The sequence below is a fragment of the Carettochelys insculpta genome, chromosome 11 (genome assembly GCF_033958435.1).
Source record: "Carettochelys insculpta isolate YL-2023 chromosome 11, ASM3395843v1, whole genome shotgun sequence".
Classification (NCBI taxonomy): Eukaryota; Metazoa; Chordata; order Testudines; family Carettochelyidae; genus Carettochelys; species Carettochelys insculpta.
This window is the reverse complement of record NC_134147.1, coordinates 5082356-5091458: the sequence shown is the minus strand read 5'-3', so window position 1 is coordinate 5091458 and position 9103 is coordinate 5082356.

Below are 9103 nucleotides of genomic sequence, written 5' to 3'. Positions count from 1 at the left end.
CCCTTGGGAGCTGGCACTCTAAATAGATGGACAAGGGGAGGAGTTTCAGAAAATCCAAAATGCCGTAGCAGCACAAGTCCCATGACCTTGCAATGGGCCTTGATTTCTCAGTTCTCTTTGTGCTTTAGAAAACTCCATCCACTATCTCTGTTCTACAGCTGGGGGACTGCGACATCGAGAAACAGAGTGATTTACCTCAGTTCAGTCAGGAAATCTCCGAAAGATCCTGGAACGAAACCAGATCTCCATCAGTGGGCCTCTCTCAGGTATTAATAGAGGCCAGGTGTTTGGATACCTGAGACTGCTTTCTAACTGAACAAGAATGCTTTGATTCATTTTGCAGTCTGGCCAGCAAAGCAACATTGGTCGTCCCTCACTATTGTGACATTCTGTCACGAGGTCGCCTCTCACGCCACAGATTCTGAAGTTCTGTGGAGCAATAGCCTGGTGTCCAACCAGGTCTGCCTTAGAGAACAAGACACATTATTCTGAAAATACATTGGTTGTTCAAGCCGACTAGCTACGCTCAACCGGCCAAATAGCCAGATGTGGCTAGTGGCTAGGGTGTTGGACACCACGGTAACGGTGCCATGCAAAACTTTGGTGGAAACCACGGACACGTTCAACTTAAGCTGTGTTCTTGGGGCCATTGGCGGTTGCTAAGCGCCCATTGTGCAAAAAAGGCATCCTTCTCCCATACTTCCCTCTGACGCGAGATGGAAAACAACAGCATTCTGTGCAGCCGGCACTTCAAAAGGTGGAGGGGCAGTACATGCGACGACAGCACCAGAGTTTCATTTTGCCTCGTGCATTAAGGCAGCACTGAAGAATTTAAGCTTAAAGAGATCTATAAGCACACAGTCAGTGGAGTTTCAGCCCTTAAGCATTTCTTCTGCCACTGACGGCACAGTGACATCGGGTCAGCCGTTCAAATGCAGCACAGGCAGGCAGGGAATTCAGCCGGTTAGCCCAGCACAGTTCCTAAAGAAGAGCTCAGCCCATCATAACACAGCTGCAATGCTTGCTAGACAACCCTCCAGAGACTGAGCGTTCATGACCATTAAAACTCCTTCTTGCTGCCTTATGGTGGGCTTCTTTGGATCAAGTTAAGCAGAAGCAATTTCAAAGAAGCGGGGAACCTCCCAGCAGGTCCCTTCATTCCCAGTCCAGTCCTACAGATGGGCTGAAGGTTCCCTAGATGCCTTTCACTGGAGATCTCTGATTTTGGACAGACCAGAGTGTCATAGCTAGATGGTGGATCTGGCTGGAGATCTTGAGCAAGTCCTTTCCTGCTGGATTGTGTATATCTCCCTCCTGTTGCTCTTGCACTGTGGATATTTAATACAAGAACAGATAAACTGTAAAGGAAACTAATTTCATTGTATTTAGATTGTGTGTAGCAAGCTGGTATCTTACAACAGTGAAGACAAAACAATACCTTCTCCAAGACTGCCTGCATAATCTAACTAGTAGACAGGGCTTTACAGTGGAACTTTAGAGCCCTCGGCTCTGCCACGGATCTACTTTATGACCTTGGGCACAACGTTTCACATTGCTGTGCCTCGGTTTCCCCTCCCCACAAGGCATGGCTGCTCCCTCGCTCTGTGTCCATCAGGTGCCTGGCCTGATGGAACCTTCAGGCACTACACAAAGGGAGGTGTCAGACTGCCTACGAGTCCAGCTGGCCATAAAAGTGAGAAGAGAGCCACAGCAATAAACGCCACCAGGTGACACATCCATTTGGGACGAATACAGGGTTGGATGGTCTTTGATGGGCACGGTGCTCTGTAGCTGTGATTATTCAGAGAGGGGCTCACGGTTTCTGTTTCATCCCTACGTGGGGTAGCAGGTGGATAGAACACAGAAGGGTCTTGTGTTCTGTGGCCACAGCGCTGACGTACATCAAACGGAAAACTTCAAAAGCCCTGCCCCAGCTCAGGCCTGGGTGATGATGGGACCCCCCCTCGAGAGACAGGGGAACTGATGAGTGGCTGGAATGCACAGAGCCATGAGGCCAGCTCCTTTCCCAAACAGCGCAGCTCAAAGCACCATCTCAGGGCTGAATCCAGGGCGAGGGTCCCTGGCAGCGGGGGGCGGGGGGAAGCTGGAGGCTTGCCCCCCACCCCCACCCCAGGCCCTAGGTTCTCCTGCCACCCATGGACAATGGCCTCCTTTTTGAAACACGCAGCCCCGAGTTCCTCTCAAATCACCTAAATAAACCCCTTAACAAGACACCTTCCAGAATCCAGTCCATTGTGATTCTTGCCTTTCCACGAAGGAGGCCAAACCAGGACACCAACATACTCTGGCTTTGGATGTGGAGTCGAAAGGATGGGAGAAATAGCAAGAGCATGGACTACGGGTGAAGCTGCAGCTTGGAGAGGCAGGCTCCCCTGCCTGTGGCCCCACCCATACTCCACCTCAGCTCCTGTGAGGCCCCGCCTTCTCCCACAGCCCTTCCTTCTTCCCACTGTCTCTCTGTTCTCCCTACTTATCCGCCAAGGGATAGCTCAGTGGTTTTTAACATTAGCCTGCTAAACCCAGGGTTGTGAGCACAAGCCTTGAGGGGGCCATTTAGGCAAATAAGAAAAGGCGAGGGGAAGGGATGGTGCTTGGTCCTGCCACGAGGGCAGGGCACTGGACTCCTGGCCCCCCAAGGTCCCTTCCAGCTCTATGAAATGTGTATCTCCATATATTACATTATAACCCAAATGTAACAAATACATTTGGGGTGGGGGGAAAACGTTCTTCTAAAATTTCTTTCTAAGGGAGCATCTTTTCCACTGAATGCCCGATTACGCAAACTGGATGTGCAGAAGGTATGTAATTAAAAGCACTAAATTTGCAATAAAAAAATGTCAGTTTTTTGATATACCCTGAAGCTTGTCAGAGATTTATTTGCAAAAACTTTGTTGTAAGGTCAAGTCAGTTGCCCTGTGGAATACAACTCTATATATTCTGAAATACACGATGCAGCTCTTCTCTGTTGTAAATGGTCTTAATCAGTATTTCAAAGCTGATTGTATGGTTTAAATGTGCTCTTAAACCTTCATAAAGTAATCACTCCAGATTTCACATATTAAAAGTCACTGAAACAAAGGCATGCTTTTAAATTATTCAGGCATAGCCATTTTGTTGTTCATAACAAAATGCATTGTTTTTAGAAAAACAGGGAATACCAATTTATTTTGTGTGATTGTCATAAGAAGACATGACTATGAAATTTCACTGAACGTTAAAACACATTTCCAAAGATTTTAGATCTTAGTAAGATGCTGATTTTCATGGAGGGCTCTATTAAAACTAGTTCATCAAACTGATGGAAGTAAAAGGGAATTTCATTAGGCCAGGCTATCTGGAAGAAAAGGAATGTTGTCTTTTTACAGGTTGTAATCAAAAAGAGCATAGGGCTGGATAGAAAGGACAGGAAAACTGGGGAAGCAAGTTTTTGTACTATAATAATTAAAATTCAAATAGCCACAGTGAGGCGGCCATGTTAGCCTGTATCTTCACAAAAAAAAACAAAAGCAGTCCTGTAGCACTTTAACAAAATAATTTATTAAGTGATGAGTTTTCATGGGACAGACCCTCTTCTTAGAATTTTCCCGATCTGCAGAAGTGGGTCTGTCCCACAAAGGCTCATCACCTAGTAAATTAGTTTGTTAGCCTCTAAAGTGCTACAGGACTGCTTCTTTGTTTTGTAAAATTAAAATGTGCTTTTTAAATCAGAGTGGTCTTTTGAAGAAGCTATTTAAAAATTATATATCTGAAGAACCAAAAGTTTAAGGCTAAGCTGAATATTCAGCCTGTGCATTTAAATATCTGGGCAGGGATTTTTTAAGAGAGGTGATTTTCTAATCTTCAGCCGCAAGCTAATGAAATAGCTAGAGCAGATCTTACAGTAAGGTTCTGTAGACATAGTAAGGCATGTCTGCTTTTAGGTTGGCACATGCCTGTTAAAGGGTTTCATTACCACTTAATGGCTCTTTCATGTGTTCAATGTTATGCTAACAGGCCTGGCAAGCTGGAAAGCTTTTCACTTTTAAATTAACAGATCCATTTCTGTGGGGTGGTGGGGGACAGTCACCAGTCTGCAAGCTGCAAAAGCCTGCCATGGGACACTGCAGGACCCCTGGGAATAGGGATAGGAAGGGGGGAAAGGCTGAGCAGTAGGACCCAGAGCAGGCCTTCTCTCTTATACCCAAAGCCCCTAAGTAAGAAGATTAAAAAAGACTTTTCAAAATATCTCACACCAGTGCTCAGCAAACTCCTCACGCTCCACATCAATTTCTGGGTGGAACTGGGGTCTAATGGACAACGCACTTACTCAGTGAGGAGCGAGGGATCTCAGGGTACATCTACATTATGCGGAAGACTCGGGGCGGGAGGGGGGGAGGTTGATCTTCCGGCATTTAATTTTGCACACCTGGTGCAGACGCAAAAAATCGAACTCTCTGGGGTCACCAGTCGACCCCTGTAGTCCTTGACGTTGTGAGGAATAAGAGAGGTCGACGGGAGCAGCTAGAATTGCGTATCTGCAATTGATTTAACTCCCTAGCATAGATCAAGCCTCAGAAACCCCTCTCTTCAGCTGCAGAGACAGAGACCTTGTAGCAGAAGGGCCCAGGGTAAAATGCTTAGAGGCTGGGGATAGACATGCTCAATGGCAGGACTGCAGCCTGGAGCTATTGCAGGTCTCTGCCCAAGAAAGCTTACGCTCCAAAACAGCGGTTAGGCGACAAGGTGCCACAGGACTTCTTGTTGATTTTACCAGACAAAGTCATCCCGATCACAAGCTTTGTTGAACGCAGACTGAAATGCAAGAGCCACCTTTCCCAAGGTGGACTTTGAAAGAGGAGTGGAGAGACCCCACAACATTCTTTCGAGCCCCAGGAAAGGAGAAATAATTACATTCAGGGCTTGGATTTTTAGTGCTTGTAAATCATAGTCAGAGCTTAGAAGCGAGGTGACAGGTCCATTAGAAATACGGTAGATGAGAGCAATTTAAGCCCATTACAGCTGATGGCTAACACTGGGCCCCTTATTCTGTATGTTAATGAGGCTCTCCAGGGCTAGAGTGACCCCTTCTGAGCTTTGACTCAACGTCCTCTGAATTCAATTCCTGTTCAGCTGCCTGTGCTCAGACCTCACCCTACAGGGCCCAGCAGGTGTGATGGCTGCTGTGGAGGTCTGAATATTGCTGCAAGCTGAGACCACCTAAATTGGCTCTGTGCCATTGCTGTGACCAGCTGTGATGATTCCCCCTTTTATCCTCTGTCTCATGCAGCATCCTTAAAACTTGCCCATTACCTGTGCTGGCTGTAGCGCACACCCTGACAAAACTAGCAGTGGTTTGCCTGTTGGAGGCTGACGGTGAGCTGTCCAGGTTGGAGTCTACAGCAGCAATGCATTGTAAAGGGCTCCCAGGTTACAAGGAGGGACTGACTCTGCCCCTCATTCATCCAGATCGCACCCTTGTACAGGCTGGAACTCCTAAATCCGGCACTCTCTGCGCCGGCAGAAGGAGGGAAGTCACTGGACCAGAGAGCCGGGCAGGAGGCTGCCCAGGAGGAGGGGCTGCAGTGGACCCCATATCACCCCAGCAACTTCCGTGGAATGGTAGGTGTGCAGGGTTGGGGCTGGTGGCTGCCAGGCCTGCAAGACTGGGTCCAGCTTCTTCCGGCAGCCCTGCAGGACCGGGGGCAGCTGCACAGGGCTGGAGCTGTGTACCCAGCACAGGTCAGAGTAACAGCACAGGCCCCGGGCAACAGGAGAAGGTAGGGGAGCAGCCCAGTGGTGTGGGGAGTGTTGGCGTGGGAAAGGGCCGTGGCAGGGAACCTTCTCTGGTTTGGGGATTTTCTTGTCTGGGACTGGTCAGGTCCCAACCATGCTGGGAGGTAGATCCTGTATATCACAGCAGGAGAGTGCTCCTTTTTCCAGCATGGGAGCGGCACAGTCTGGGTCAGTAACAGGCCCTCAGTAAGGTCCCACGCATTCAACGTAACAGCAGTAGCCAGTCACTGGAGAAAGAACATCACCCGAAAAGCCAAAGATACAGGATCGGAATGCTTGAGCAAATCCAGGCGCGTCCTCTGAGCATGGTAGTTGCTAAGCCCATAGATGGTGGCTATTTCAGGTTACGTTCCTTTTCTGTGACAGTGAATCGTTGTCCATCGCCTATCTGTTCACCATTCTGCAAGGCCTATCTACACGGGTCTGATGCACCCCATGGAGATAGCTCTGCCCCAGAGCACTGAACAGTTTCCTAACATTTCTCTGTGATGACCTGTCATTTCTTGTATAAGAGAGGTAGCTGTGCTAGTCTGTATCTTCAAAAACAACAAGAAGTCCTGTGACACCTCATAGACTCTCAGATATTTTGGAGCATCAGCTTTCGTGGGCAAAGACCCGCTTCGTCAGATGCCATTTCTTGAAGGTAAGAGTTCGAGGAAGATCAGTGCAATCCTGTGAGCCAACAGCTACTTTGTGAAGAAGAAAACAGCTCTGCAGCAGATCCTGCCCACCACATCACTGAAGCAGCATTGGTATCCTGTCTAGCCCAGAGCTTCCCAAACTATTTCATTGCACGGCACACTTCTTAAGATCCCCATCTTTTCATGGCTCACCAAAATTTTAAAAACAGCATAAAATATTGCGAGAAATCGCTCATTTCAGAATGAAGCATACATACATATATTACAATATTAATGAAAACAATATTTGACGTCACATTTTCGACTAGAATTTCAATGTGAAACGTGAGCTTGTTTTAGTGGACACAGCTGTTTAATATTCAGTTCAGAGCTGGAAAGAACTACACGGAGCTCTTCTAAAACACACTTTTTAAACATGATTGCTTCTCATTTTTTCATCCATGATCAAGAAGAGAAACATAGTTCACAATGGTAGGCAGTTGAAAATGGCAGTAGACTAATTATAGCCCCTGCTCTTGCTGTGAAATAAACTTTTCAAACCACATGCCATAAAATCAGCTTTTCTTATCAAGGCACGTGCTGGCAAAGCAAGTCAAGCCAGCGTCGATCGCGTGTGAGTATGTCATCAAAACTACTCCGTGGCACAAATTGTGACTGGTCAAAGGTGAGGCTCGGTGTAACAGCGCACTGACAGACAAAGCCAGCAATGTATCATGTATCAAGGAGAATAGAAAGAGAAAAAAAAAGTGAAATCCAAAGAACCTAATTAACTGATAAAAGATTTACTTTACTAAATAGACATTCTCTGAATCATGGCAAAATTTCCCCGGCACACTCAAAACCCCTCTGTGGCACACGGGTGTGCCACAGCACACAGATCTAGACAATGGGGTTATCGGCATTGTTGCAGGACTCACATGGCCTTAGCATTTTGGAGCAACAGGCAGAACAAAAAAAAAAAAAAAAAAAACCCATTCCGCTCAAATGCTTTGCTGAACTTGCTTACTTGGCTTAAACCCTTGTACTCTGAGGGGAGCATAGGTCATCTGCAAGTCTCCTCCATTTCACTTTGTCCCCAGACAAAACTCGCTGATCCTGGAAGAACCCCAGTTGTTGTCCTTCAATCTCAGTAGATCTTCTCCACGTTGTCCAACGTCTTCCTCCTTCTCGTTTTCCTTTTGGGTTCTAGTTGGGAGCTTGACGGACTATGTTGGATGATGGTTTTCTGAGAGTGTGGCCGACATGTTTCCACTTCCTTCTTTTGATTTGAACGTCATCTTTCCTATTCGTGATCACAATGGGCTTCGCTGAACTAGTCTACTTTTAAAGTCCATCTTGGAGAGCCACATGGAAGGAACAGCAACGAAGGGTCCTGTGTCACCTTATAGAATAACAGAAAACTCAATGCTCAAAACTTTTCTGTTAGTCTATAAGGTGCCACAGGACCCTTCGTTGCTGTTACAGATCCAGACTAACACAGCTACCCCTCCGATACACGGAAGGAAGTATCAGAGAGGTAGCCGTGTTAGTCTGTATCTTTGAGAACAACAAGAAGTCCTGTGGCACCTTATAGACTAACAGATATCTGACTAATATCTGTTCGTCTTTATAGTGCCTTATGGTGGCACAGGACTTCTTGTTGTTCACATGGAAGGAAGGAAGGAAGAGATCGCGGGTTGAAATTGTGTCTAAAAGGAGGGATGAAAAGCTGGCTATTTGCAGTGCCTTCCATTCACTGCTCTCTATGAACATCTTGCAGGATGGCTTCACCAGAGCAGGGACGGCTGAGCATCCCATTCTTCTGACCAGTGAAATTGCTCCCTGCCTGCAATCTGTCCTCTCTTTGCTTCTGCTTCCAGTCAGCAACCTGTGTCCCCAGGGTAACCATAAGGCAAGGCTTCTCTGGAGAGAATTTAGAATGGAGGGAAAGGAAACTCACTTCCCCACCCCAAATTTATGAATGCCCACAAAAAAAGGAAGTTTTTCTTTATCTGTGTAAACGCTGTATGTAGAACTGGGTCTGGAAAACAGGGTATGCAATATATCCATTTAAAAGAGAGTCAGGAAGAACTTCCAAGGCTCTCAAATTCATGACAAGAATATTCCCAGACCATAAATATATTTAATCTGTATACATACAATCAAGATCCGAAGTGGACTAGCTAGTCCACTAACAATCAGTTTAGCTATGACACTTTTCATCTCTATGTCATTAGCAACTCCTGCATTGGTCAGTGCTGGTCCTATAAAATCAAAAGCAGTAAAACTCTTTTCCTCAGGAGTAATCAGAAACTCAGACCAGTTTCACTGAGGAGTTAGCAAGTTAAGTTTATGATCGCATGTCAAAAACCTGAAGGAGCATGTGGTTTTGAAGCCCAACAAGGGAAAAACCTGATGGTTTGAGCAAGTTTCGCTTTGAGTTAATGGGTTTGTTTGAACCCAAAGCTCAGATGTAAAACTACGGGGCTCTGAAACCACATAGATTGACGTTTTTAAAAATGGTTTGCAGGGACTCTTGTAACCAAAGCCACTAGGTTTTGCATAGCCCCAAAAGCAGTCGCCTCCTGCTGACAGTCAAGAAGGTCCCGTGAAATAATTTGCAGCCTTAAGCCAGTTTCTGTTGGGTTGGTGTTCAGAGCACAAATCTCAGTAGAGAAGCCACTGACTGA